We start from the raw sequence: 13,445 nt of genomic DNA, 5'->3' as shown, positions 1-13,445 counted from the left end.
CTCTCCTTGACCAGTGGATGTCGCTCCATGCTTGCAGGCCAACTCTAATATGTCCACCTCCATTGGAGTCAGCACAGCCAGACTCCAACCACCACCTGTAGGGCTTCATTCCAGCACATTGCACTTCCTCTTCTCCTGTGAGGACAAGAGCAGATTCAAGAGTCCTTCCTCGATTATGGCAAAAGCTTACATCCTCCTCCCCAGCATCGCTGGTCCATTTGCCCATCACATTGCAGGACTTCCACCTTCTAGGCATGCCTCCCATCCTGTCTAGTCCCAGTCTTGTAGAGCACAGGACAACTTGGCAACTGGAGCTGAGCTGGTGCCTTAACACCTTCAAGCCCCACCAAACGCAAGCCCACACATAAGCATTGATTCAAGATGCAAAGGGGCTTCCTTACTCACCCTCACAGAGCGGAGGTGGTCATTCGGACTCTTCCGCCACTGCACCTCAGACCTTCAGACGACCCCACGGCTGCTGACGATTGCTGCCAACTCTGTCCAGGTTTTCTTGCTGATATGTGAAGGCCTCCTCTTGCCGTCATGTGGCAGCAGCATCTCCCAGCAATCACCCACTCCCTGCATGAATGTCCACAAGCAGTCATCTGAAAAACCAGGGACTGCTTGGCGGCGGCCATTTCCATGCCCGCTTCCAAGGCTTGAACCTCTGGATGACATTCCTCAATTCCTTGCACAAGTTGCTCCTGCCTCTGAATCTGGATTCAATCAATTGAATTGTTCCTGCCACAGCACGGTCTCCCAAAACTCCTCTCTATGGCCTCCAGTGCCTCCTTCCTTCTGTCCATGGAGACGTCCGCCCTGTTCCCATTTCAATATACACCTCATTTTGTTTGACACTATGCATGTTCTGATAGGACAGTTGTACCCAGAATTTTAAGAAAAACCACAAATACAAAAGCAAAATCCTGCAGATGCTGGAAATCTAAATAAAAATAGAAAATGCCGGGAACACTCAACAGTCTAACAGCATCTGTAGAGCATTTCTCAACAGACGCTGCTAGACCTGCTGAGCATTTCCAGCATTTTCTATTTTATTAACCAACCACCACCATAATAAATCTCTGAAAATCACTGACCTGCAGAAGCTAAAGTGAAGTTTGAAATGTAGAGCGTGGATACATTGCTAATGCCGGGGGCATGTTGATACATTAGAATGATATTTTCAGGCAGAAAGCAAGTTATTTTGAAAATAAATCTAAAAGCATTTCCTGATTTGTGCTATTCCCCTCTGTTGATACATTTTTAACATTGTTTTTAATTGAAACTCCAAATTGAAGGATAAGAGTGCTACTGAGCGCTGCATTGCTCTGGGGATGACGTGAAATCCAGTTCAGCCATATCAGCACTGCAGACTTCCAAAAAAGCCACCCTCCCCCATCTCTTCCACCTAGATCACCAACCATCAAGTTGGAGGTTGGGTACAGCACCACTCTACCACTTGCCCAGTGCCTCCATGTCGTGCACTCCATTTTTTTGCCTTTTCTTAAATCTGCCATTTTGCTATTTGTTTTCAGGATGTGGGCAACATTGGCAAAGCCGTATTTTTCCCCTTATCCTCGCACCAATGAAGCTCTCACAATATTGACACATACAAACGAGGTGTGTATTGAAGCTTTGAAGTATATTGTGGCCTGAATTTATCCCTCAGTGTGCGAGCGCGATCGGTGGGCTTGGAAGCAGATGTAAACCTAACGATAATGAAGCAACCATAGCACATGCCTGAGTCAGGATGGTGTATGACTTGAAACGGGTGTTGGAGGTGAGGCATTCCCCTGATCTTGCTGTTCTTGTCCTTATTGGTGTTAGATATCATGAGATGTGCTGTTGCATTAAACTTGGTCAGTTGCTTTGTTGCATCCTGTAAATAGTTAAACACTGCAGCCACAATGCACAGGCCATGGAGGAGTTGGAAGTTGACTCCAATGGCAGATGTTTAATCAAGTAGGTGACTTTAACCTGGAAGATACTGAGTTTCTTGGGTGTTGCTACAGTTACACTGATCCAGGTGAGTGCTGAAGATTCCATCACACTTATGGCAGTTTTACAGATGTTGGAGGGACTTTAAAGGGCCCAGAACTGAACCACCCATCACAGAGGATGTAGATTGTGCCTGGCTTTTGTGGCCTCATTGTTTATATGCAATTTAAGGGGAGATGGTGGAGTAGTGGATCTAGCTCCCAGAAACCCAGGCTAATGCTCTGAGGACATGGGTTCAAGTCCCACTACGGCAGCTGGTGGAATTTGAATTCAGTTAATAAATCAAGAATATAAAGCTAGTCTCAGTAATGCCGACCATGAAACTATCAATGATTGTCATAAAAACCCATCTGGTTCAGTAATGCCCTTTAGGGAAGAAAATCTGCTGCCCTTATCAGGTCTGGCCATACATGCGACTCCAGACCCATAACAATGTGGCTGATTCTTAACTGCTCTCTGCAATGGTCTTGCAAGGATGGGCAACAAATGCTGGCCTTGCCAGTGATGCCCAGATCTCACGAAAAAATAAAGATTCCCACTAACTAAACTTTTCAGCAATGTTTCTGAGCCTTTAAAAAGGCTCTAACATTTTTTATTTCTATATGAGATAGTCCATTTTTCAGATGCTTAAGGGCTGTACACTTGTCATATTCTGCGGGGCTCACTTCATCTTTCTCATTAAGCAAAGCTTAAACAGCACATGGAGTGTATGTTTATGTGCTGGCCTTGTAACATCTGGTGAAGCCAGCTCCTTGTTCTGATGGCTCACAATTTAGGTCTCACCCAGAGGTCCTGACAGCTTTTCAATCCAGGATTGCTGAATCAACTCATATTTCACATTGTTGCAAATGGCTAACATATATTAATACAGTATGAAACAAATATTTAAACCTTGCTGATGCATCGTGAGGCACTACTGATGATCTCCATCATTGATACTTGGCCCAGTGTGTGCACCACAATACATTAGCAAATTGTTCTGAAAAGGCAACTGGAAAATGTGTTTATAACTATGGCCCAGATTTTATGAAGTAATGATGGCAAAACTGCCAGGATCTGCTGTTATTACTCCTCTAAAACTGACAGCCACTTCTGGAATCTGCACATATACAGTTATCTGCAGAAATCCAAAAGATGATGTCAGTGATTCTACACTTCCCTTGAGTGTGCTGTTAAAGAACCCCAAGACTGCAAGCAAGTAGAAAACAGCAAATTGACGACAACTTACCTTTTGTAATCTATTAGTCTTGATGCAAAAACCCTTGAAAATGTTACACCTTGTTAAATGGACTATGCTCTTGAGGAGAGCTGGCATGAGAAAGATGAGCTTTCTGTGCCGTAGCCATTCATCCTACGTTCATAATTACTCCCAAAATATCTCTCTGGCCCTCGGAAACTAATTTTATATTTATGGACTGTCAAATTTCTCCATTATGATGAAAAAACATATTTTAAACTATTATTTTTCTTAAATCTTGTTCATGATATTTCATTTCTACCTCAATCACATGTGTCTGTTCCAATGATTTATCTTGCTTTTTTTGTAAAATTTTATTAAAATCAAAGGATAATCAGTGTATTTTACTTCCTGAGTTGCTGTCTGTGAGAATACTTGAATATGTTTGGCTGCGTATCCTGCTTGTTGGCATCACATTGTTGGATCCATTTTGATTGTCACCAGGTTCAAAATGACAATGAAAAAGGGAAAACCCACACCACAGAGATGGCTAGATCTTTGTAGGAAACCTTTTTCAAGATCAGCGGTGCGTAATATTGTTTTGCTGACTGCGAAATCCAGGCCTATGTTAATTGCATACAATGGACCAAGTAACAGTATATGAAGAAAACAACTTGTTACTTCATGATGCTTCATAATGAGTCAGTAAGTTTTAAGTATTTTCCTTAAATTGCACATTCTGTATCATTACATTTTGAAGCGGAGAACATAGAAACATAGAAACTAGGAGCAGGAGTAGGCCATTCGGCCCTTCGAGCCTGCTCCGCCACTCATTATGATCATGGCTGATCATCCAACTCAATAGCCTGCTCCTGCTTTCTCCCCATACCCTTCAATCCCTTTCGACCCAAGAGCTATATCTGCGCTTGCTGCTTTCTAATAATCATTGGATAGGTAAGAATTCTTGTGATGTGGAAGCTTATAGGCTACCAACCCCAGAAGATAGCAATGCATGTCAGCAAAAAGTGGCACCCAGGCTTAAACCTCCTGACCTTGAGACTATGCCAGTGTGTTGACATTGAGCAATTCTATCATTCCATTCAGTGTAAAAGCAGACAAAGCTGCTATCAGTGCTGATTGATGTATTACAAGTTTGATAGATATATGGGCAGTGCATTACCTGATATTACATCATTTACTGGAACGAGCATAATCATAACAGTTTAGGATGTTGATTTTTGCATTTTTACTAATGCCCATCTCAATGCTGCGAGTTGGCTAAAAGCATTTTTGCTGTGGTTGGCTAACCTCTCCCCTCCAGAGCCAATTGAAACAATTGTCTTTGCTCATTAGCAACAAGAGTGTCGAGGTCCATAGATTTGGTCTGTTGCCTGTTTATCCGGCATCCTTCTTTCATCCTGTACCATCTTAAACATGTAAAAGCAAACAACCTTAAAGGAGAAAACATTTGGCCTCTACAAGTTATCACAAAAATAAGTATTAATAAAAATTTACAAATATGGAAAATACCTCATAAAACAAAGCGCTAAAAAATAGAAAATATTACAAAGTGCAAAATCTGCAACGAAGGCAGGTTTTACTGCGTCACTGCTCCTATTGCAAAAGGATGCACATGCAAGAAATGGCAAATCTGGAGCAAATAATGCAGAATTTGAATGAACTAGGTGTTCATTCAAATGTTCGCACCAAACTGTGACCTAATGAAGCTAAGGTGCAGAATGGGGACATAAATGCTGAAGACTGCCGTGCTGCAATTCCTCTCTCCCTCCGCTGTTTGCGCACCTGTTATGTAGGAACACAGGGCCCCTGAATCTGCCCAATAATAAACTATTGACAAAGGTAAAATGTGGTCTAAATATGATTCACAGGTCTTTTTAAATAGAAATGTCCTGTCATTTAAGATAATTGGATTTATCCACACTAACTATCGAAATTGGTGCTTTTTAGTTCACCCATTATAATCATTTACTGCTGTGGTAAAACTACATTAGGCTGCATGGAATGGATTTAACACAATGCAAAGTACAAAGGGCTTACTGGCAGGAAATAAATGGTGAAATTACTGACGTTTGAGATACATAGAACGTAGGCTCTTTATTTTTAATCTGCTGTTAAAGATCTGCAACAAATAATTAGATAACATGTTGAGCACTGGTTATATTATGGGAATTGACTTACTGTCCAATTGAGAATAATCTGCTGTTAAAGATCTGTAACAAATAATTAGATAATATGTTGAGCACTGGTTATAATATGGGAATTGGCTTACTATCTAATTGAGAATAATAATTTCAAGCAGCTCGTACAGCACAAACAGAGAATAAAACCTGGACTTTCTGCAGTCTAAAGCTTTGCAATGTATTAGGCAGTAACCTTCTACAAGGACAAGGGGAGAGCTGAGTCTTTGATTTTTGTACTTGCCCTTTGCATTTTCAGGACACTGCAGAATTATTTGATCCTAATAGAGAAGCTGGAGGAAGTATATCCATCCTCACTCCTTTAAATAGTCACATCAGAAAACAATTAGAGACACCACATCTCAGCAATGTGTGCATTTGCAGAGAATTATCCCAAATTGGTGCCTTACTTTCCTAATAATGATTAATGGTCCAAGATATGTTAATAGTGCCATTAAGTATGTGGGTAATATCGCTATAATTAAGTGTTTTTGCTGATCTCTTCATTAGTCGCCTGCAGGCATATTACTGGATAAACCACGTGATATGATCATTAATCAAGTAAAGATGAAAGACATTGGAACTCTTTAAAGATGTATCTACAGTGAAGTTCTAATTTTTAATTATAGGATTAGTTGATTACTTTTTTTTTAGACAGTTAAGAATCTCCATTACTTTCGTACCAACAGTCAGTTTTTAAAAATTGATTGCTCAAAACAAAGATAAGCTCAGACATCTGCAATTTTGCTGCAAAATTCAAGTCAACAAGTATATACAAGTATCTTGTATGGACAGCTGGAACAGTTCTCTCAGTTTCAAATCCTGTCATCAGCGAATTATCATTGCTGTTTCAACATGAATGCTCTCTTTTGAAAATATTTTTTATTGGAGACATTTCTACAATAATAGGTGTAAAATAGTTCTGACATCCTTACGAGGTTAGCTGCATTAACCTGAAGATTACAGCATCATGTAGCACAATGACAGAAAGAAAAACAGTTTGCTTGCTATTTATATTTTCTTTAAACTGCGTCTGAAGTTTTAAAATGAGGCCCAAGCATATATTTATGTAACTGAAGTAAAATTGATATCAAGGCACTTTTTAAAATCACCAACAGTACATTGTCTACTTTATACCTAATGGAGTGAGTAGAAATGCTGGTAAAGCACCATCCTTGATCATGGCTGCGACAAGATGGACTCACAGAATGGGCAGACAGGTAGCAAATGGAATGTAATACAGAGAAGTTTGAGGCGCTACATTTTGGCAGAAGAGACAGGGAGAGGCAATATAGACTTAACGGTACAGTTCTAAAGAGTGTGCAGGGTAAGAAGGACCTGGGGGGTGCGTGTGCATCGATCTTTGAAGGTGACAGGATATAGTGAGAGTGTGGTTAGCAAATCATATGGGATTTGGGCTTTATAAATATCAGGATTGAGTACAAAAGCAGTGACATTGCGCTGAATCGTTTATAAAGCTCTAGTTAGGCTACAACTAGAGTACTTTGTCCAGTTCTGGTTACCACATTTTAAGAAGGATGTGAGACTCCTTGAGAAGGTGCAGGGAAGATTTACCGGAATGGCTCCAGAGATGAGGGATGTTAGCTACAAGGTTAGGTTGGAGAAACTGGGGCTGTTTTCCTTGGAGTTAAGAGGAGATTTGATAGAGATGCAGAAGATAGCGACAGATTCAGATAAGGTAGACAAAGAAAAAACTGTTCTCATTAGATGAGGGTACAAGGAGTATGGGACACAGATTTAAGTTTTTGGGCAAGAGGTGCAGGGGGCCACAAGAAGGAACTTTTTTATGCAGTGAGTGATAATGACCTGGAACTTGCCACCTAACAGAGTGGTGGAGGTTGTAATGATCAATGATATCAGAAGAAAATTGGGCATTTGAGGGAAATAAACCTGAAGGCTAAAGGGATAAAGCAGAGCATGTGACTGACTGGATTGCTCTACGAAGAGCCAGCATAGACATGATGGAACTAATAGCCTCCTTCTGTACTGTAAATTACACCAAACGGTGCATTTAATGCTCCCCTGCTAACAGGATTGAAGACTTGTTATATCCAACCCACCCACCCTTGCCTCCACTGCAATATCACCAGTGGCAGGGGTGGTGATGTGTGGCCCACCCATCAGTGGCAATTGAGGACCTTAAGGGAATTAATGCCCACTTATGGGCCTCATCCTGTTGCCACTGGCATTTAACCAGCAGCAGGAGAGGCCTACGCCAAATGGTTTTCCTGCATGGGCTGGTGACAGGGTGGGTTGGGGGGGTGGAGGGGTTGTCCCTCCCAGGTTGCCCTCCCTCATAGCCCCTCAAACCCCAGCGCCCCCCCCACCTGGCACCCGGTGAGACCCCTAAACACTGACTCAAATCCTGGAGCCAGTGCCATATGCCTCTGTCCCAAAGTGCTGGAGAGCTGTGGCCTTCAACTGGCCAGCAGCTCTCTGAGGCTGGACTTCCTTATCCAGAAGGGTGGAATTCCTGCCTCCAGTCTAGTACTGGCCATTAAGAATTGGCCGTTAAATGGCTGCAGGATCCCACCCTGACTTTTTAGCCTTTTGGCATGGGTTAATCCTGCAGTGCTACCCCCTCACTCGTTTTCAGGCCCTGTCCAATATTGCACCTAAACAGTTCATTCACTGAATGGTGAGATGTTCCAAACTGGGACCTTAGATTTTTACCATGAATGATGTGGACAAGGGAATAGAGTATTGTAGATCCAAGTTTACAGATGGCATGAAATTAGAGGCACAATAAATTATATGGATGGCAGCAGGAAGTTACTTAGTGAGTGGACAAAACTATGGCAGATTAAGTTCAACATGAGAAAGCGTAAAGTCATCTGCTTTGGGTTCAAGGAAGACAAATTGGAATTTTTCTCAATATTTCAAAAGGGCTAATGGAATGCTAGCTTTTATCTCAATTCAAAAAATGAGGAATTGATGCTTCAGATGCATAGAACTGCTGTGATTGATGGCTTTGGAGGTTGATTTAACTTGCAGGTTGATTTTAATATCTCATTCACGGAAGGTGGAATCATGTCTATACATCATGTCCATGCATGTCTATTGTTTGAACTTTCTAGCCGAAAGCCGTCTGTGCTTTAAAGGCTTTAACAACCTTAGACTGAGTGAATTAAACCAGAGAAAGATTACAGTAAGATCTTCTGCCATTAGTTCTTTGTTTGAATGTGCAAAGAACCTAATGGCTATATCAGGCATGTGCCCTAGATGCCTATTTTTTTTGCCTATACCAAAATGGCAGGCAGCGCACTTCAATCTTGTAATGGACATGCATTACCTGCCAACCATGCTGGAGGATTACATACCAGTTTAGCATTCAAAAAGCAGGTGTGGCAGCATTCAACTTCTAGGCCAGTGTGATTTTCCATCCACTTAGAACAGGATCACCAAGTGAATGCAAAAGAAGCGTCACATAAAAGGGCAGAAGCTGTTTGAAAATATCTAGATTTACAGTACATTTTAGAATTGGTTTTATTAATTTTGTTGGTCGTTTAATGAGAAGTTTTAATTGCCAAAATAGTAGATAATGCTGACATGAAATCTCAAAAAAAGCTAGGTATTGCATCCCAATTCTCAAATAAACCAATCGCACCTGTCAGGGGGCTAAGTCCTCACACTCCATATTTTTTATATATATATATCTTTATGGCTAATTTCTAAAATTTTTAAAACTGGGCAAAGACCCCAACACCTCATTATCTCTGAAGAGACCGAAATAACTCCCTATGGGCTGCGGAGACCAAATTCAAAGGGAACTACACAAAGACCATCTACATTTCATAAGCCAGGCCTGACCAACCGGAGCCAATTCATTTGCTAGGACAAAGGACCCCACAACCTCCCTTTCAAGATTTAACAATCTCAGGGACCAGACAAGGAATACATATCAAAACATGGTGTGGAGAGTTAGAAGAGGCAATTGTGTAGTGGTTTTGTTGCTGGACTAGTAATCCAGAGACCCAGGGTAATGCTCTGGGGACCCAGGTTTGAATCCCACCATGGCAGATGGTGGAATTTGAATTCAATAAAAATCTGGAATTAAAACTCAAAGGATGACCAGGAAACCATTGTCGATTGTTATAAAAACCCACCTGGTTCACTAATGTCCTTTAGGGAAGGAAATCTGCTGTCCTTACCTGGCCTGGCCTACATGTGACTCCAGACCCACAGCAATGTGATTGACCTTAAATGCTCTCTGAAATGGCCTACAAGCCACTCAGTTGTATCAAACCGCTACAAAGTCTCAAAAAAGGAATGCAACCGGATGGACCACCCGGCCTTGAACTAGGCACCGGAAATGACAATGGCAAACTCAACCCTGTCCATTAACATCTGGGGGCTTGTGCCAAAATTGGGAGAGCTGTCTCACAGACTAGTCAAGCACCAGCCTGACATAGTAATACTCACGGAATCACACCTTACAGATAATGTCCTGGATACCACCATCACCATCCTTGGATATGTCCTTTCCCACTGGCAGGACATACCCAGCAGAGGTGGCAGCAAAGTGGTGTACAGTCCTCAACATTGACTCCAGATCCCAAGAAGTCTCATGGCATCAGGTCAAATGTGGGCAAGGAAACTTCCTGCTGATTACCACGTACCACCCTCCCTCCACTGATGAATCAGTACTCCTCCATGTTGAACACCACTTAGAGGAAGCACTGAGGGTGGCAAGGACACAGAATGTACTCTGGGTGGGGGACTTCAATGTCCATCACCAAGAGTGGCTCGGTAGCACCACTACTGACCGAGCTGGCCAAATCGTAAAGGGCTGGGTCTGCGGCAGGTTGTGAGAAAACCAAGAGGGAAAAACATACTTGACCTCATCCTCACCAACCTGCCTGCCACAGATGCATCTGTCCATGACAGTGGCGGTAGCAGTGACCACTGCGTAGTTGTTGTGGAGACAAAGTCCCCCCTTCACATTGAGGATACCCTCCATCATGTTCTGTGGCACTACCACCACGCTAAATGGGATAGATTTTGAACAGATATAGCAACTTAAGACTGGACACTCATGAGGTGCTGTGGGCCATCAGCAGCCGCATTGTACTCAAACACAATCTGTAACCTCATGACCCAGCATATCCCCCACTCTACCATTACCATCAAGCCAGGGGATCAGCCCTGGTTCAATGAAGGTTGCAGGAGGGCATGCCAGGAGCAGCACCAGGCATACCTAAAAATGAAATGTCAACCTGGTGAAGCTATAATACGGGACCACTTGTGTGCCAAACAGCCTGAGAGACAGAGCTAAGCGATCCCAGAACCAAAAGATCAGATCTCAGTTCTGCAGCCCTGCCACATCCAGTCGTGAATGGTGGTGTAAAATTAAACAACTCACTGGAGAAGTAGGCTCCACAAAATATCCCCACCCTCAATGATGGGGGAGTCCAACACATCAGTGCAAAAGATGAGGCCGAAGCATCTGCAATAATCTTCAGCCAGAAGTGCCGAGTGGATGGTCCATCTCGACATCCTCTGGAGGTCCCCAGCATCACAAGTGCCAGTCTTCAGCCAATTCAATTCACTCTGCATGATATCAAGAAATGGCTGAAGGCACTGGATACTGCAAAGGTTATGGGACCTACCAATATTCCAGCAATAGTACTGAAAATTTGTGCTCCAGAACTTGCCGCGCCCCTAGCCAAGCTGTTCCAGTACAGCCACAACACTGACATCTAACCAGCTATGTGGAAAATTGCCCATGTATGTCCTGTACTAAAAAAGCAGTACAAATCCAACCCAACCAATTGCCACCCCATCAGCCTACTCTCCATCATCGGTAAAGTAATGGAAGGGGTCTTCAACAGTGCTATAAATTGGCACATGCTTAGCAATAACCTGCTCACTGACACCCAGTTTGGATTCCGTCAGGGCCACTCAGTTCCTGACCTCATTACAGCCTTGGTTCAAACATGGACAAAAGAGCTGAACTCCTGAGGTGAGGTGAGAGTGACTTCCCTTGACATCAAGGCTGCATTTGACTCAGTGTAGCATAAGGAGCCTGAGCAAAACTGGAGTCAATGGGAAAACTCTCCACTGGTTGGAGTCATACCTAGCACAAAGGAAGATGGTAGTGGTTGTTGGAGGTCAGTCATCTCAGCTCCAGGACATCCTCAGGGAGTTCTTCAGGGTAGTGTCCTCAGCCCAAGCATCTTCGGCTGTTTCATCAATGACCTTCCTTCCATCATAAGGTCAGGAGTGGGGATGTTCGCTGATGATTGCACAATGTTCAGCACCATTTGTGACTCCTCAGATACTGAAGCAGTCCATGTCCAAATGCAGCAAGACCTAGACAATATCTGGGCTTGGGCTGACAAGTGGCAAGTAACGTTCACGCCACACAAGTGTCAGACAATAACCATCTCCAACAAGAAAGAATCTAACCATCGTCCCTTGAGGTTCAATGACATTACCATCACTGAATCCCTCACTATCAGCATCCTTGGGGTTACCATTGACCAGAAACTGAACTGGACTAGCCATATAAATACTGTTGTTACAATAGCAGGTCAGAGGCTAGGAATCCTGCGGAGAGTAACTCACCTCCTAACTTCCCAACACCTGTCCACCATCTACAAGACACAAGTCAGGAGTGTGATGGAATACTCCCCACTTGCCTGAATGAGTGTAGCTCCCACAACACTCAAGAAGCTTGGCCCTGTACAGGACAAAGCAGCCCACTTAAATGGCATCACATCCACAAATATTCACTCCCTACACCACCGACGCACAGTAGCAGCAGAGTGTACCATCTACAAGATGCGCTGCAGGAATTCACCAAGGCTCCTTCAACAGCACCTTTGAAACTCACGACCTCTACCATGTAGAAGGACAAGGGCAGCAGATAGTTGGGAACACCACTGGATGGATGTTCCCCTCCAAATCACTCACCATCCTGACTTGGAAATATATCACCATTCCTTCATTATCACTGGGTCAAAATCCTGGAACACCCTCCCTAACAGCACTATGGGTGTACCTACACCACATGGATTGCAGTGGTTGGAGAAGACAGCTGACCAGCACCTTCTCAAGGGCAACTAGGGATGGGCAATAAATGCTGGCTGAGCCAGCAAAGCTAACATCCCATGAATGAATTTTAAAAACGATGAGAGTCATGTGACATGAACCTCTAGATGGGGAAATCGGTTATACTGTCTTGCTGCACTGCAAAGCTCAGTCTGCCATTTTGACCACCCACAAGCAGCAGCACAGAAAAGGTTTGAGCTGCGTTTTTTGTTAAACGATATCAAAATTATGGCCTGTAGGTGAGTTAACTATGAGACAAGGCCAAGTTTGAATGCCTGGCCCCTTCTACACTGTAACTTCTGTACCATCGTCTACAGGACTGATTCATCTCTGCATGCTAATCTCATTGTGGAAGTCAACTCTGCTGGAAAAGTGAATTATCCAGCATCAGCTCAGACTGCTGACCTCTGTGAAGGAATTCACCATTGGACTTTGATTCACATGGACACATGTGAAGCAATAATTCTTTTCTCTGTGATTTTTGCCCTGTAAATCTTTCTTTCTCTTTTACTATATGAGTGCATATGGGGGCTGGGTCGTGACCCCCTCTTCATGTTTTGAATGTGTGGAAATAAACTAACCCTCTGAGCTCATCCTACCCCGAGTTTGCTGTTGGTTTATTCATAAAACCCACATCACACCAAAACTGAGGGGTTGTGAAACATGCCACCGCTTATAAAGGAAGAAGAAAATCAAAACGCCCTTCTTTTTATGGACGGGTGTTGAGATGAGAAATCAGGGATGTTTAAATTAGCCCTCCTCCTGTCCGTGACACAACCAAAATAGTTGAAAGATTTTAGCGGTTAAAGCTGAACTAAAAAAAAAGGTCTCTTACAATATAATATTTTGTGGGAGCATAGGGTACCTGACAATCAACCAGTAAGTTAAAACTAGGGATGTGGATTGAAGACTATATTTATGGCATTTCAAATCCAATGGTTATATTGGTATAAGATGAAATAAGGCATGCCAGGGAGATTAGTAGGCACCAAAGTTGA

This window comes from Cetorhinus maximus, chromosome 6, assembly GCF_964194155.1.
Source record: "Cetorhinus maximus chromosome 6, sCetMax3.hap1.1, whole genome shotgun sequence".
Lineage (NCBI taxonomy): Eukaryota > Metazoa > Chordata > Chondrichthyes > Lamniformes > Cetorhinidae > Cetorhinus > Cetorhinus maximus.
Note: the sequence above shows the minus strand (reverse complement) of the source record.